This window comes from Lissotriton helveticus, chromosome 2_2 (genome assembly GCF_964261635.1).
Source record: "Lissotriton helveticus chromosome 2_2, aLisHel1.1, whole genome shotgun sequence".
Taxonomy (NCBI): Eukaryota; Metazoa; Chordata; class Amphibia; order Caudata; family Salamandridae; genus Lissotriton; species Lissotriton helveticus.
The window spans coordinates 186,875,297-186,892,663 of record NC_136060.1 but is presented as its reverse complement, the minus strand read 5'-3'; the positions used below and the strand labels follow the sequence as shown (position 1 = coordinate 186,892,663).

The window sequence follows — 17,367 nt, the reverse complement described above, 5'->3', positions numbered from 1 at the left end:
GCGATGCTCTGACATCACAACGTAATCTGGAAGCCCCAGTCTATTCCAATCGCGTACCGAGTCCTAATAGTGTTTCCAGAAACAAAGTCACACCCCCTCGCAAGCTTACGTAAAGTCAGCACAGAATAATCAAATACCGAACCATCAACCAGCTGATAGGAGATCAGCAAAGATCAGTACACCTGAGCCGGGTGTAACGATGGCACAGATTCAGCGGGGGACAACACGGGTCTCTGTCTGGCTGTGTGCTCGGCTCACCTCGGCCAAGAGGCAGCAGAGGCCTTGCGGGGTGAGCTTTGTAGAAATTCAAAATTGGATACTTAAATAGAAAATTTTGGGGACTTCGCCACGCATTCTTTAAACGCGAAACCCTATAATGCGAGTTACATATTGGTGATGATACAGCTTTTCAATGTATTAAGTATAAAGTAATGTTCTTCCTTACCCTCGTATAGAACGTTCGTGGGTTTGCTACACCCATCATGGCCGATTTGCGTTTGAGTGTTGAGGAGTTGATGTGTTTCATGTATATTATTGCAACATTTGTTTAGTGCGTATTACTTTAATGTGGAGTGCATAAGCGCTTGCCTTCATGGGTAGCACGCGACACTGTAAGGTGTGTGGTTGGAGGTGTTTTGATCCAGTAAAGGTTTGTGTGTTGTGCGTGATGACCACCTTAACGGCCTTGCCGAGTTTTCCAGGTCCATACGTGACGTGCTGTTCCAGTCCAGTTTTTCCTTTGGATTTTGGGAATTATACTCTTGCTTATTTATATTTTTTTATTGCTATTATAAACAAGCATTGGCATAGCCAATAGGTCTCGCCTTTGGGACCTTATAAATGTTAGAGCACTGGATGAAGGTCAGTTTTATGAAGTCAATCAATCAATCAATCAAACCCATTTATAGAGCGTGCTACTCACCCAGGAGGGTCTCAAGGCGCTGGTGGGGGTGGGGTGGGGGTGGCGGGTGCTACTACTGCTCGAAAAGCCAGGTCTTGAGGCGTTTCCTGAAGGAAAGATGGTCCTGGGTCGTTCGTAGGTGTGCGGGGAGGGAGTTCCATGCTTTGGCCGCCAGGTAGGAGAACGACCTTCCTCCGGTGGTGGTTCCGCGAATCCGTGGGACGGTGGCGAGGGCGAGGCTGGCGGAACGGAGCTGGCGGGTGGGAGTGTAGAACGAGAGGCGGCTGTTGAGGTATTCGGGGCCCATGTCGTAGAGTGCTTTGTGTGCGTGGGTGAGGAGCCTGAATGTGATCCTCTTGTTGACGGGGAGCCAGTGCAGGTTTCTCAGGTGGGCGGATATGTGGCTGTGGCGAGGGATGTCAAGGATGAGTCGTGCGGAGGCGTTCTGTATGCGTTGTAGTCAATCAATCAATCAATCATGCCATTTGTATAGCGCACTACTCACCCGGGAGGGTCTCAAGGCGCTTTGGGGGAGGGGTATGCTACTGCTCTAACAGCCAGGTCTTGAGTTGTTTCCTGAAGGCGAGATGGTCCTGGGTCAGCCGAAGGTGGATGGGGAGGGAGTTCCAAGTCTTGGCAGCCAGGTAAGAGAAGGATCTTCCTCCGGCGGTGGCTCTTCGGATGCGTGGTACGGCTGCGAGGGCGAGGCTGGTGGACCGTAGCTGGCGGGTGGGCGTGTAGTCGTTTCTGAAGTTTGGCGGAGGTTCCTGCGTGTAGGGCGTTTCCGTAGTCCAGTCGGCTAGTGACGAGGGCCTGGGTGACCGTCTTTCTGGTTTTGGTGGGGATCCACCAGAAGATCTTTCGGAGCATGCGTAGGGTGTTGAAGCATGATGACGAGACGGCGTTGACTTGCTTGGTCATCGTGAGTGACGAGTCCAGGATGAATCCCAGGTTGCGTGCGTGATCCGAGGGTGTTGGTGCGGTGCCCAGCGCCGTGGGCCACCAGGATTCGTCCCAGGCGGAAGGGGATTGTCCGAGGATGAGGACCTCCGTCTTGTCTGAGTTCAGCTTCAGGCGGCTGAGCTTCATCCATTCTGCGACGTCTTTCATTCCTTCCTGTAGGCTGGTTTTGGCGGTGGCTGGGTCTTTGGTGAGGGAGAGTATCAGCTGGGTGTCGTCGGCGTAGGAGATGATGTTGATGTTGTGTTTGCGTGCGATGGCGGTGAGGGGGCTCATGCAGATATTGAAGAGGGTTGGGCTGAGCGAGGATCCATGGGGTACGCCGCAGATAATCTCGGTGGCTTCTAAGCGGAAGGGAGGGAGGCGGGCTCTCTGGTTCTGTTGGAGAGGAACGAGGTGATCCAGTCCAGGGCCTTTCCTTGGATCCCAGTGGTGAAGAAGCGGGTTATTAGGGTGTGATGGCATACGGTATCGAAGGCTGCCGAGAGGTTCAGGAGGATGAGGGCGGTTGTTTCTCTGTTGTACATCAGGGTCCTGATGTCGTCGGTGACTGCGATGAGGGCGGTTTTGGTGCAGTGGTTGGCTCGAAATTGGGACTGGGATGAGTCGAGTGAGTTGTTCTTTGCCTCGAGGAAAGCAGTCAGCTGTTTATTGACGGTTTTCTTGATGACTTTGTCCGGGAAGGGAAAAAGCGAGATGGGGCGGAAGTTCTTCAGGTGTTTGGGGTCCGCTGTGGGTTTCTTCAGAAGGGCTGTGATTTCTGCGTGCTTCTAGCTCTCGGGGAAGGTGGCTGATGTGAACGAGCTGTTTATGATGTTCCGGAGATGGGGTGCGATGATGGTGTCGGCTTTGTTGAAGATGTGATGGGGGCAAGGGTCCGAGGGGGAGCCGGAGTGGATGGAGTTCATGATGTTGGTGGTGTCTTCAGAGCTGATGGGGGTCCAGGCGCTGGTGGTGGTGGTGGGGGTCGCTGGTTCGGTGACTGGAGGCGGAGTCTGGGGTCCGAAGCTGTTGTGTATATCTGCGATCTTTTGGTGGAGGAACGTGGCGAGGGAGTTGCAGAGTTCTTGTGATGGTGTGATGTCGTTGTTGCTGGCACTGGAGTTGGAGAGTTCTTTGAAGATGTTGAAGAGTTCCTTGCTGTTGTGGGTGTTGTTGTCTAGTCTCTCTTTGAATGCTGTCCTTTTGGTGGTGCAGATCAGCTAGTGGTGTTCGCGGGTGGCGATCTTGAGGGCTGTCCTGTTTTCTGTAGTTCTTTCGTGGCGCCAGGTTTTTTCGAGGGTTCGGCAGGATTTCTTTGATTCTTTGAGGGCGTCTGTGAACCATGAGGTTTTCCTGTTGCTGGTCACGTCTGGGGGTTCTTTAGTAGTGCGAGGTTGTCGGCACAGTTGGAGATCCACTGTGTGAGGTTGTGGGCTGCGTTGTTGGTGTCAGCGGAGTTGGCTGGTGGGTTCTGGCTCAGCGATGAGAGGAGCTGGTCTGTGGTGTTTTTGCTGTAGGATCTGCGGGGGATTTGCTGCGTGCGATGGTGGGAAGTATTCTTTTTGAAGGTGAAGTGGATACATCTGTGGTCAGTCCAGTGTAGTCCAGAGGAGTGGCTGAAGGAGACATGGTTGCTGGCGGAGAAGATGGGGTCGAGTGTGTGGCCAGCGATGTGGGTGGGGGTGCTCACCAGTTGCTTGAGTCCGAGGTTGGCGAGGTTGTCGACCAGGGTGGTGGTGTTGTTGTCGCTGTTTTTCTCCAGGTGGAAGTGCAGGTCCCCGAGGAGGATGTATTCTGGTGAGGCTAGGGCGTGCGGGCTGATGAAGTCGGTGATGGTTTCGCTGAATTGTGTGCGTGGGCCCGGGGGTCTGTAGATGAGCGTTCCTCTATGGGTGGTCTTGGGGTCAGTGTGAATCTGGAAGTGTAGGTGTTCGGTGGCGGAGAGTGTGTCTTCGGTGATGGTCGTGATGTTGCTAGTGTTCCTGTAGACGATGGCGATTCCTCCTCCGGTTTGGTTGACGCGGTCTTTCCGGATGATCTTGTAGCCGTCCGGGATGGCTATGGCGATGTTTGGGGCCGAGGAAGCGTTCATCCAGGTTTCCGTGAGGAAGGCGACGTCTGGTGCTGTTGTCTCCAGGAGGTCCCACAGTTCCGACGGCATGCTTGTGGACGGAGCGTGTGTTGAGGAGGATGCACTTGAGGTGGTTGTTGTTGTTGCGAGGTCCGGTGGGTGGTCTGCAGGTTCGGAGGCATGTGTATTTGCAGGCTTGACAGGTGAAGGGTCCATGGGTTCGCTTCCGGGTGGCTCGGTAGCATGCGGTTGTTCGTCCGGTGTTGTGAAGAACCGGGCCTAGAAGGTCCTGGCGGCGCAGGGCACGCCTGAAATCTCCGAGTTCACCTGCCTTGTTGTACAGAGACACGGAATACTCTGTTAACGTAGAAAACCAAATTTATTAGCTGCAGCTATGCACAGTTGTCCCAGAAGTACACCAATAGTAGGTTCTCAGGAGACTGCCCCTTCACTTCGTGGCTCACAGTCTTTTATAACCATATACATCCACAGAAAAATACTCCCCATGCACCAAATATTAGCCACTAGGAAAACATTCAAAACAAGACACCATGTGACCAGATCGTCTCCCTTGAGTCGTGTTCTTGCCCAACCCCATAAGTCAATCAATGACAGAACCTACAGGTCAATCAGTAATGGCAGGACGTGTTTGTGTACTTCAAAGGACAACTTGAGAAATAGGATAATGCAGGGAAAGAATACCGAAGGCCAACAGATAAGATAGGGCAGGGAAAGAATATTGAAGGCCAATTGATAGTTGGGACAAGGATTAGTCAGTCTAGACAAGGATTAGTTAGTTTGGCTAGTTCCTGGAATTGGCTTCACAACAAGGAAGGGGGGGGGGGTTATTTGACACATAGTACAAAGGGCAAAAACACTTGGTTTGCCAAGCTGCCTGAGTGAGGGCAACACAAAATGGTGACAGAATGCAAAATGGAGTCGAAACTGAACTACCTCAGACCCTCCTTTTGCCATTACGTAGGCAAAACACAGACTCACGTTAATCTGAGTCAATGTTAATAGCTATGAGGTCGTCAAGCTGTTACTGCAACATCATTTTCATATTTTCTGCTTTCTGTGAGACAGGTCTTGGGACACACATGGTGGCACAAAGGCCGCAGATAGCGGGACCACATTGTAGACAGAGGCAACATGAAAAGATAATAGCCAAAGTCACTCCAATGAAAGTCAGTACCTTCCATCCCCATGTGGACAATAATCCCCAGAACCATCCTGTCAAAGACCAGTTTCCTTCGTCCTGGTGAATGGACTCAGTGATCAGGTGCAATTTAGAGATGGCCTGGTATACTGTAGGGGCGTTGTCAGGTATGTAAATGCAACAGCTGGATCCAATCAATTTACATACCCCACCACGGTCCGCAAGAATGATATCTAAAACCATTCTGTTCTGTAATGTCATAAGGCGGTCCGCCTGAGGCTCGGCTATGAGGTTGCTCAGTGCCCCTACAGTTTCATCTATCGTTGCCTCAACAACTCGAATGAGGTGCCTTATGTTTCTGCTATTGGCCATAGGGCCCCAGAATGGGAGGAATCCTTTGAAAAAGTCGCCTCCCTCTTGTCCTGCTGTATCATCTGAATCAATGGCGCCTCTACTGTACCTATTTCTGTGATGTCCTGAAGGGGCGGTATATGTCGGAGGGAGGAGAAAAGCCACGTAACATGACCCTGAGAAATTAGTTGGTAACCATGTATAGGCCCTGTCATGGCAAACAAAATATGTTCCCTGAGATGCCACTAACGGTGGAGAAGTCTGGGATGCATAGGTATATGTATGTGCACAAGAGCTCTTTCCCAATTGGGCCTTAGCATTCTGACCATTTCCTTGGAGACACAGGTGGCCTCGGTGGGGTACAGTCCATATGGGTGGGGATCTTTTTCGCCTGACCCTATCTGTAAGGCTAGTAACATAACGGGTCACGTTTCAGCCAATGTATGCCTGTCGTTCGTCGGCGGGGAACTCATTAATTTTACTGTAATATTTAGACATAGCCGATATTCCCTTCACCAGAGGGTCATGACTAACGTCAACCCCACCCCCATATGGACCAACAGGGTGCCGGGGTTGGTTCTCGTAAGCATTAGAGAACATAGATGTATAAGCCCAAGTGGACCCCTTCAGGGAAAAAGGGAAAACTAAATATGGCATCCCTTTATCCGTAGTATGGGGCAAGAGTCCACAAACGCAACAATCGGTGGTGTTGACTACCAATTGATGTTGGTGCAACAATTGAATGAATGAATTATTAAAATATTCCATTCTCCTACTTTGCTCATGTTCTGGTAATGTATGTAACTGGTGCGGGGAGGCAGTGGTGCGAAAAGGCACGGGATGGGAGGTAGGTGTAGGTGTCTGCTGCATAGTATAAGTAACCCAACCCACACAAACTAATATAATACATAAAAAGATTAAAATAAACAATGTTATACCACATCTATTATGCAATAATTCGCAATATTTCTTCTTCATTTTATCCTTCTTATCATTTCTCTTTAGTATAGCAAAATCCATCCTCTAAATGTTGCTCGTGGCAGTCTTCCTTCTTCACTCAGCTGTGATTATCAGCCGTCCTATGACAATGCAAGTCCCGAAGGCCTATTGCCACTACTCGGGTCACAAACTAAGACCCTTACCATGACCCTGCACTGAAAAGTGCAATCAAAAGAAAAAAATTCTCAATTGTCTCTAGCCACTCTAGGCCTCAAATTGTATCTCGTCTTATTTGGCACAGTCTGGTCCTTAAAAAGTGTCTCTGGATTGGTTGTGTTCAACCCGAGATGTGGTGGTACAGCTTCATGTAAAACGTCATCCTCCTCTTTCTCAGATCGAGTCCAATCTAGGCGTGCATTGCTAAAAGGTACGAATCGGGGGACCCTTTCACCTTCAAAATCGCCAATACCTTCACGGACCCACTGGTCATAAGGCACAGGCAAGGGTACCTTATTACAATGCACACCGTGGATCCAATTTTTCTTTCCGACCACCTTCACAGCTGTGGGTGTTGTCAACAATACTTGACGAGGCTCTCTCCAGCGAGGTTCCAAATTCTTTGATCTCTGGAAATTCTTGATGCAAACCCAATCACCGGGTTATATGGTATGGCCAGGATCAGTGGAAGCCTGAGGCAAGGCGTCTTGTACCTGTTGATGAAGGACACGCAATTTAGTGGTGAGGTCATGCAAATTATCAATCAACAATTGATGCTCTATCTCGGAATACTTCTTTGGCCTTGGGACTCCCCAGACATTTGCTGGGCGTCCAAACACAACCTCGTAGGGACTGAGTCCCATACGGGAATGAACAGTTGTTCGAGTAGACAAAAGAGCCAAGGGTAAAGCATCGGGCCAGGCAAGACCCGTGCTGGCCTGTATCTTCGCGAGCTTGAGCTTAAGAGTACCATTATAACATTCCACCAAATCTGCTGACTGAGGGGGGTTTGCCGCATGAAATTTCAGTCTGATACCAAGACCTGCACCCACTTTCTGCATTATCTGACCCACAAATTCACTTCCGTTGTCACTCCAAACAATTCGAGGTAAACCAAACCTCGGGAAAAACTCCTTCAAAAGGACTTTAACCGTAGACAGAGCAGTATTATCCTTTAGGGGGTAGGCCTCTATCCATCTAGAAAAGGCACACACCACCACAAGGACATACTTCAGACCATTACATCGTTCCATGTGAATATAGTCTATTTGCAACACCTCAAAAGGATACGTTGGGGGAGCAAAATGGCCTGCTGGGGTTGGTGTTCCCTTCCCTGGATTGTGCATCAAGCAGACAATACAGTGCTTAACCAATTTATCTGCGCATTTAGGGATCCCCACATTCTGCCATACAGGGGCCAGAAGTTTGCATATCCCTTTAGCACTAATGTGGGCTGGACCATGTGCCATGGTAACTACTGGAAGCACATAGACGTCTGGTAACAGCCAGCGCTGATGTTCCAACAATTCTGTCCAACACCCTGTCGCGGCCAACATTCCTGTACCCTCTCTCCACTTACTCAGTTCTTTCTCTGTAGCCTCTCCCTGGATCATTTTTACACTTTCTATTGTGTCCTCACACATCCCTCCTTGTCTGACCCATCTAGCAGGGCCTGCAACATACATGCGGCTTGTAACGTCTCTGGCTGTCTCTTTCGCTATCTGATCCGCAAAAGCATTTCCTCGACCCACATCATCAGTAATCCTCTTATGCGCACTACATTTATCAATTGCTATCTGAGTGGGCAAGGTAAGTGATTCGAGAAGGTCATTTACCAACTGGCCGTGCTGTATCTTAGTGCCGTGGGAGGTGAAAAACCCTCTTTCCTTCCAAGATGGCCAAAACTGTGGGCCACTCCAAATGCATACTGGCTATCAGTGTACACATTCACTCTTTTTCCTTCAGCCAATACACAAGCTCTAGTCAGAGCTATCAATTCAGCTGCCTGGGCTGAATTGTGCCTAATTCGTGCTGTTTCCACAATTGTGTACAAAGTAGTGACTGCATAGGCCAAAATCGTCTCACCATTTGGGAGCTTGAAACAGGAACCATCCACCCATAGGATCCCATCCGGGTCCAGGTTTGGAGTGTCCTTTAGATCGACTCTACCTTTTGTCTCCTCCTCTGTACGGAGGAAACAATCATGCTGTTCCTGAGTACCTGTTTCTACTGGGATCGGTAACAGCGTGGCTGGGTTTAGGGTATTGCATCGTTTGATATGTACGTGGCTGGCCAAGAGCGTCAGCTCGTACCCTGACAAGCGGGCACTCGTAAGGTGCTGAGTCTTTGTTCTATTTAGGAGTGTATCTACTGCATGTGGTACCATGACAATAAGAGTATTATCCAATACCAATCCAGCAGACTGGCGAATGGAAACTGCTGCTGCTGCTGTAACTTTCAGACAACTAGGTAACACCTTGGCCACTGGGTCTAATGTGGCTGAAAAATAGGCACATGGGCGCTGCTTGTCTACAAATTGTTGCGTTAAAACTGACAATACGCAACCTTCTCTCTCGTGAACGTAGAGTGTGAAAGGCTTACTGTAATCAGGAGTACCTAACACAGGAGCAGAGCATAAAGAAGTACGTAAGTCAGTGAAACTTTTCTGACATTCTGCAGTCCAAGAGAGAGGTTGGGGTGTATCTTTGAGAGTGAGTGCCAACAGAGGTTTCGCTAGCAAAGAAAAATTTGGAATCCACTGCCTACAATAAGAGGTAATGCCCAAAAAGGCACGCACCTCCCTTTGTGTACATGGTACAGGCATTTGAGCAATTGCTTGGATACGTTCTGGGATCAATCGCCGTCCCTCCTTCGACAAGAGATGACCTAAATTGGTAACCTCTTGGCGACAATATTGCAATTTAGAGGGTGAAACCTTGTGATGAAGGTCAGACAAGAGACGTAACAGTGAAATAGTAACCACTTTACAAATGTCCTCAGAATCAGCAGCAACCAACAGATCATCTACGTATTGAATAAGGGTGGCACCTGGGGGCAAAGTGAAAGCATCGAGCTGAGTTTTCAAAGCTTGACTATAAATGGAGGGACTCTCACAATAGCCTTGAGGAGCACACTTGAACCGGAAGCTTCGGCCTCCTAAAGAAAAGCCGAAAATATCCCTACTTTCCTCCGCAATGGGAATACTGAAGAAAGCATTCTTGAGGTCAATAACCGAAAACCAAGCAGCCGAAGCAGGTATCATTGTCAATAGGGCAGTGATATCTGGGACAACAGGGAATTGGGGTACAACAATCTTGTTGACCTCCCGGAGGTCAATCACAAAACGATAAACGGGTGGCTGAGAAGAGTCAGTACGTTTAAGAACAGGTAAAACAGGACTATTGCATACATTTCCCCTTGTCTCCTCAACCACGTCTTTCTGAACCAAATCATAAATAATAGCCAAGAGAACTCTTTCACCATCACTAGAAATCTTATACTGGGGAATGCAAGGTAACTTAACATTGGATTTGAGAGTGACGATGTATGGCGGAATCTGCAGGAGACCTACATCATTGGGGCCAATAGCCCAGAGGGTGGCAGGAAGATAGCGCAATTCAGGGGGGAGTTGGTCTTTAGACAAATACGCTGGGGAAATCAATTCCCTACCTAAAGTGAGGTGTACCCCAGAAGGGGAACAATGCAATGTTGCATACAGTCTTTTTAATAAGTCCAAACCTAACAATTGTTCACCACAACCAGTTGTTAAAATAAGCAGAGCCTTCAAATCATAAGGACCTCTTGAGATGGGCAGAGGACGAGAAACTGGGTTATGAACTGGGGCGCCAGAAAATCCTACAGAAATATTTGTTAAGCCAGACAAAGGTGACCAGTGTCCAATAGAAACTGATCTCAAACACCTAGTGCAATGACTTCAATATAAGGTCCATTTTGGTCCACTGGAACTGATATGACTCTCTCACTTTGTCTATGGCTCTCCTAGCTAGTATGAAAACCTTGACTCTCATCCTCTGTATAATAATCATCATTGTAATAATGGGCAGACTGAGCATTCTGCTGATCAAAATAATTCATGGAGTTTTGAAGGGGAAAGGAACGCTGGTCTTGAGATGATGTACCTCGCCCCCTACCCCTGGGTGTTGACTGGTAGCCACCTCGGCCTCGCGGCCCAGGTATACCACCAGCATGCTGCAACAAAACCGGGCAACTATTTTTGAAGTGACCTTCCTCCTTACAATAAGTGCATTTATTTGGACCCAGTGGGGGCCGGGGAACAAAGGGCTCAGGTTTTTGTAACAGCTTCTGGAATTGGGGAAGCGGCTGAAACTGGCGCTGAGCAGGACGAGGGGGATAAGCCTGTTGCAAAAGAACTCTCGTTTTTAATTCCTTAGTTTTTAGGTCTCGCGCCCCGATTCTGGGGAGACACACACTCACTCACTCACTTCTAGGGTAAGTGACGTTATATCGACTGTCACGCCTCACTGACGTCATTTCGCGCTTATCTTCGCTTAGCAAAGTTGTTGTGTAGCACGTGGCAGCACTCGTTCCAGCTTTATAGCCAGAAAGGGCCATGTATCTGAGTTTAAACATACCCCCATGAGGAGTGTAAAAAGCCCCAGTCCCTGAGATGACCCGCAGGGGGCATGCTGGTGACTTCAAGGTTTTTCCTCCATAAAAGAACTAAAGTGAAAAGCAATTATATTGACTTGGTTGCATGCAGACTAGGTACTGGCAAAGAATACAACTGTCCCTCGATTTTCCTTGCGGTACTTATGTTTTGAATATCAACATGCATCAAAGGTATCAAATTAATGGGGTGAAAGGAGGTGCTAACCAGCATAAGCAGTATGGGCTGGGCTTTACCCATCCTGTTCAATTCCCAAAGACGAGACCTATTGGCTTGGCCAATGCTTTCAAGGGAGGCCCTCTCCCATTGGAAATCGCCGATTAGTTGGTAACATCACTTCTTGTTGTAGAGTAGACCATAACGAAAGTATTATCCCAATACCTTTAAACGCATTCTGATGCAGCCAGATAGGGCTCTCCGCCTAGCTTTGGCGCTTTTCTCTCGATCTAGTCGTACCCTTTAAAAAACATTTATATTTTTTTTCACTGACGTCATGAACAGTGTGTTCTGGTTCCTTGTATACATGCTGTAGAGTTCTTATTTTGTCATGTGGTATACCCTTTCTTAATTTACTGAACAATGAATCATGCTCCCCCTCACACACCCTCTCACCCTCACACACCCTCTCACCCTCACACACCCTCTAACCCTCACACACCCTCTCACCCTCACACACCCTCTAACCCTCACACCCCCTCACCCTCACACCCCCTCACACCCTCACCCACCCCCTCACACACGCGCTCACCCTCACACACCCTCACCCCCTTCACCCTCCCTCTCCCACACCCTCCCACACCCTCACACACCCTCACCCTCACACCCTTACACACCCTCACACACCCTCACACCCCCTCACCCTCACACCCCCTCAACCTCACCCTCACACATCCTCACCCCCGTCACCCTCACCCCCTTCACCCTCACACCCTCCCTCACCCTCACACACCCGTCACCCTCACACCCGTCACCCTCACACCCGTCACCCTCACACCCGTCACCCTCACACCTGTCACCCTCACACCCCCTCACCCTCGCACCCTCACACACCCTCACAACCCCTCACAACCCCACACACCCTCACCCTCACACACCCTCACCCTCACACACTCTCACAACCCCATAGCCCTCACAACCCCACACCCTCACACACCCTCACCCTCACACACCCTCACCCCCTCACACCCCAACACCCTCACACCCCCTCACCCTCACCTTCACACACCCTCACCGTCCCTCACCCTCACATCCTCAAACTCCCTCACCCCCTCACCTTCACTCACCCTCACACCCCCTCCCCCTCACACACCCTCTCCCCCTCACACACCCTCCCTCACCCTCACCCTCACACCCCCTCAACCTCACACCCTCTCACCCTCACACCCCCTCACCCTCACACCCTATCCCTCACACACCCTCACCCTCACTCACCCTCACACCCCCTCACCCTCACAACCCTCTCACTCTCACACACCCTCACCATCACACCCCCTCACCCTCACACATCCTCACACACACTCACCAGCATAGCATAACAAAACATAGCATAGCATAACAAAACACAGCATAGCATAGCATAACAAAAAAAGTATAGGATAGCAAAACATAGCATAACAAAACAAAGCATAGGATATCAAAACAAAACATAGCATAACAAAACAAAACATAGCATAGCAAAACACAACAAAGCATAGCACAGCATAACAAAACATAGCATGGCATAACAAAGCATAGCAAAACATAGCATAGTATAACAAAACATAGCGTAGCATAGCAAAACACAACAAAACATAGCAGAACAAAACATAACATAACAGCATAACAAAACATAACATAACAAAACATAGCATAGCAAAGCATATGAAAACAGAGCATAGCATAACAAAACACAACAAAGCATAGCATAGCATAACAAAACACAACATAGCATAACAAAACAAAGCTTAGCATAGCATAAAAAACATAGCATAACAAAGCATAGCATAGCATAACAAAACATAGCATAGCAACACAAAGCATAGCATAATAAAACACAACACAACAAAACATAGCATAACAAAACATAGCATAGCATAACAAAGCATAGCGTAGCAAAACACAACACAACATAGAATAGCATAGCATAACACAACAAAACAGCATAGCGTAACAAAACAAAGGATAGCAAAACAAAGCATAGTATAGCAAAACAAAGCATAGTATAGCAAAACAAAACATAGCATAGCATAACAAAACATAGCATAGCATAACAAAACATAGCATAGCATAACAAAACATAGCATAGCATAACAAAACATAGCATAACAAAACATAGCATAACAAAACACAACAACACGTAGCATAACAAAACATAGCAAAACACAACAAAACATAGCATAGCTTAACAAAACACAACAAAACATAGCATAGCAAAACAAAACATATAATAGCATAGCAAAACATAGCATAGCGTAGCAAAACACAACACAACATAGCATAGCATAGCATAACACAACAAAACAGCATAGCGTAACAAAACAAAGGATAGCAAAACTAAGCATAGCATAACAAAACAAAGCATAGGATAGCAAAACAAAACCTAGCATAGCATAACAAAACATAGCATAGCATAACAAAACATAGCATAGCATAACAAAGCATAGCATAACAAAACACAACAACACGTAGCATAACAAAACATAGCAAAACACAACAAAACATAGCATAGCTTAACAAAACACAACAAAACATAGCATATCAAAACAAAACATATAATAGCATAGCAAAACATAGCATACCAAACACAACAAAACATAGCATAGCATAACAAAACATAGCATAGCAAAACAAAGCATAGCATAATAAAACACAACAAAACATTGCATAACAAAACATAGCATAGCATAGCATAACAAAACATAGCATAGCATAACAAAACACAGCATAGCATAACTAATCAAAGCATAGGATAGCAAAACATAGCATAGCATAACAAAACAAATCATAGGATAGCAAAACATAACATAGCATACAGCATCACTCAGCACCACCACAGCATCAATCAGGGGCACCACAACATCACTCAGCGCCACCACAGCATCAACCTGTGCAACCATTCAACAACCACTGGTTCAAATATGTTCTCTCAATGTTTCAAGCTTTATTACAAATGGAACGAAAAGATGTTAATATTTCACTACTGTTCTTGGATTTTCGTCACAAAAAAATACAGTGGACATAATCTTCACAAAAGTTATTTACAAAAGTTTAAGCTATTGCCATTATAAATTACAATAACTTTTATTTAAGTATTATTAAAAAAAATTAAAAGCCATTGTTATTTGTAATATCAATACATGTAAGTCACGTAAATACAACACATATTGCATTACAAATGCTATAGGTGTCACATTTGCGAAAGTTATAACTATTGGCATTGTAAATGACAAAGCTATGAATTTCGCTATTTTCAAAAACAAAACATAAATAAAAAATTTGTCATTTACAATACCAATAGCTCAAACTTTCCTAATGCGAGACCTATTGCATTGCAAATGCTTGTTTTATCAAGTTTGTCCTTTTCCTCTTTATCCCTATTTTCATAATACTGAGCAGTAGCCAATATCTGAGCAGAAGAAGAAACGGCCCATGAACTTTCGGAATCCTTCAGTTTATTAGAAAGTTCGGGGAGCAAATTAAACACCTTCCGTGCTCATATACTGACCACTGTGATCCAGAAACGTCTCCTCAAATCGAGTAAAGAAGTCGGAAACGCTTTCATTTTTCTTTTGCTTACAGGCAACTAACTTATCCCAATTACCTCGCAGAGGGGGCATCATAGTTTTCATCAAGGTAATGATCCTAGCGGGAAGGTCTGCAATTAAAGCATCAGGTTTAGCACCACCCACTTGGAGTCCATCTGCGTCAAGGATAGGAGTCCATCTGCGTCAAGGATAGCAGCCCAATCACCCCCCAATTCTTGAGCATGATCTTCTTTCCGAATCCTAGCCCATAATGGTTGTGGGACCACATTTCCCATCAACATGTCTATATCTGTTAAATTCATAATGCATGCATCAACAGTCTGGGACAGCTCTTTGTAATAACCAGCAGGATTTTTACGGGGGTCTGGTAAGGATTGTTTGAGGGCCAGAACCTCAGATCTTTTCCAAGGAACATGTACCCATACACGTTGAAAGTGAGCGGGTATACCAGGATTATTGCCCTGGGGTGCAACTGCTTCTCTCCACACCGGGGGAACCTCTCTCATAGGATAGTGTTTCAGTTTCCTTTTAACAGAAAGATCGGGTTCAGACAGAGACCGGTAGGTAAACATTGTTCTAAAGGTGCCAAGTGTCCTTACAGCATCCTCAACCTCAGCACCCACAATTATCCCTTTGTTAAAGTCAGCCTGAACATCTAGCAGACCCTGGGGAGCTAATCCTAATCCCAGGTCCTCCCATTCTTGTCCAAGAATGACACACATAATATCAAAAACATGTCTTTGCGTTGGCGCATCCCACTGCTGGAAAGTGTTCATGATATCTGGTATACCATACTGGGGACCATTCATGATCCACTTGTGAGCAAGGAGATCTAACGCATCTCGCTCTTCGGGACCTGGGAGCTGACTATGGGTCTGCCTACGAGGAAGAACAGGAGTCATGTTGAACGACCCAAAGAAAGGGGACAAAAAGCTAGAAATGGTGTCAACCATCTGCTTACGAACTGAGGGGGAATTCGACATCAGGACAGGGGACAAGGTATTAGGCGGGGCAGAAGAGGGAGTAGAAGAGGGGGTGACAGGAATAAAGGGAGTCTGAGGCAAAGGAGTCTGAGGCAAAGGAGGTGGCGGGATTGGCATTACCGGAAGGGGCAGTGGCAGAGGTGCAGGGACCGGCTGGGGAACAACAAGTGGCTGAGCGGGTGGCAATAGTAGGGGTGCATTAGCACCCTGTGCATAGGGTGGGGGTAATCTCAACAAGTGGGACATTAAAGGATCCTTTTCGGGGTCAACATCTTTGTCTGCAGGGGAAGTTGGCAACACCGGATAACACTTATCTATTGTCATACGATGTCTATCTGAGACCTCAATCGCATAATCAGTCTCATTGTCTTTGAACTGCTGGGCAGCCTGTATAACAGTCATGCCCTTTTCCTTCCTATCTCTTTTCATTTGTTTAATTTCTTTCGGTTTGGCTTTCTTGCGCCAAAGGCGAAAGGAGTCAAACATAGCCGGCCGGGCTTTTCTCTTAAACAATGTAGCTTCCAAATTATCTAATATATCAGGCTCAAAACTACCATTCTGTGGCCACTGCAAAACACCATCTTTTCTCATATAACGGACCCACACTTCATTAAAGGTGATGGGGCCTACACCATGTTTAGAATAAAGCTCATAGGTGGGAGTTCCAGCCGGAGGAATTGGACAAGAGTCCTCCAGTCGGGAATCCCTATCACAACAAAAGCAACACCATCTTCTAAACTTACTGAAACCAGGCATCGTTATTTCACTGGCTCCTTTACAAACATCAAGGGGTTAATCAATCAACACAGCACAAATGTACTCACCCCTCGGCCTCGGCTTTTGCAAAAGCCGAATCAAAAACAAAGAAGTGGGAGCTACCCACTATTACTTAATCAAATGTTCTCTTACGCCAACAGAGGTCCGTCTAACGTCTCGCAACACCAGTCATCACCAAAGGGACTAAGGCAGGGAGGCAGTCAGGGCAGCAGTCACCAGCAGCCGTTGGAAAGGAGAAGCCGCGCTGCAAAGACCTTCGGTCCACTTTCGACATGCAGGGGTCAATCATGTGGTGCGCTTCCTGCAGAATTTCCTTGCGGGGCTCCTCACGACCCTCGGGCTCGACCGCTACCTCTGAAGCCGCCCCACGTTGGGCTGCCAGTTGAAGAACCCGGCCTAGAAGGGTCTGGCGGCACAGGGCACGCCTGAAATCTCCGAGTTTACCTGCCTTGGTGTACAGAGACACGGAATACTCTGTTAACGTAGAAAAACAAATTTATTAGCTGCAGCTATGCACAGTTGTACCAGAAGTACACCAATAGTAGGTTCTCAGTGGACTGCCCCTTCACTTCGTGGCTCACAGTCTTTTATAACCATATACACCCACAGAAAAATACTCCCCATGCACCAAATATTAGCCAATAGGAAAACATTCAAAACAAGACACCACGTGACCAGAATGTCCCCCTTGAGTTGTGTTCTTGCCCAACCCCATAAGTCAATCAATGACAGCACCTATAGGTCAATCAGTAATGGCAGGACGTGTTTGTGTGCTTCAAAGGACTGAGGTACTGGGTTTTTCAGAACGGGTACCGAACCGGTAACCCAGTGGTGTCGGGGTACACACCCAAAGACC

The 17,367-nt window shown here is 47.3% G+C and overlaps 1 protein-coding gene across 2 annotated transcripts in view; it reads left to right on the top strand.

The window, feature by feature from the left end:
• The window catches only part of KLB (klotho beta), a 613,689-nt gene that overhangs the window by 431,979 nt on the left and 164,343 nt on the right, over positions 1 to 17,367 (top strand). The gene's annotated exons all lie outside the window — the stretch shown is intronic.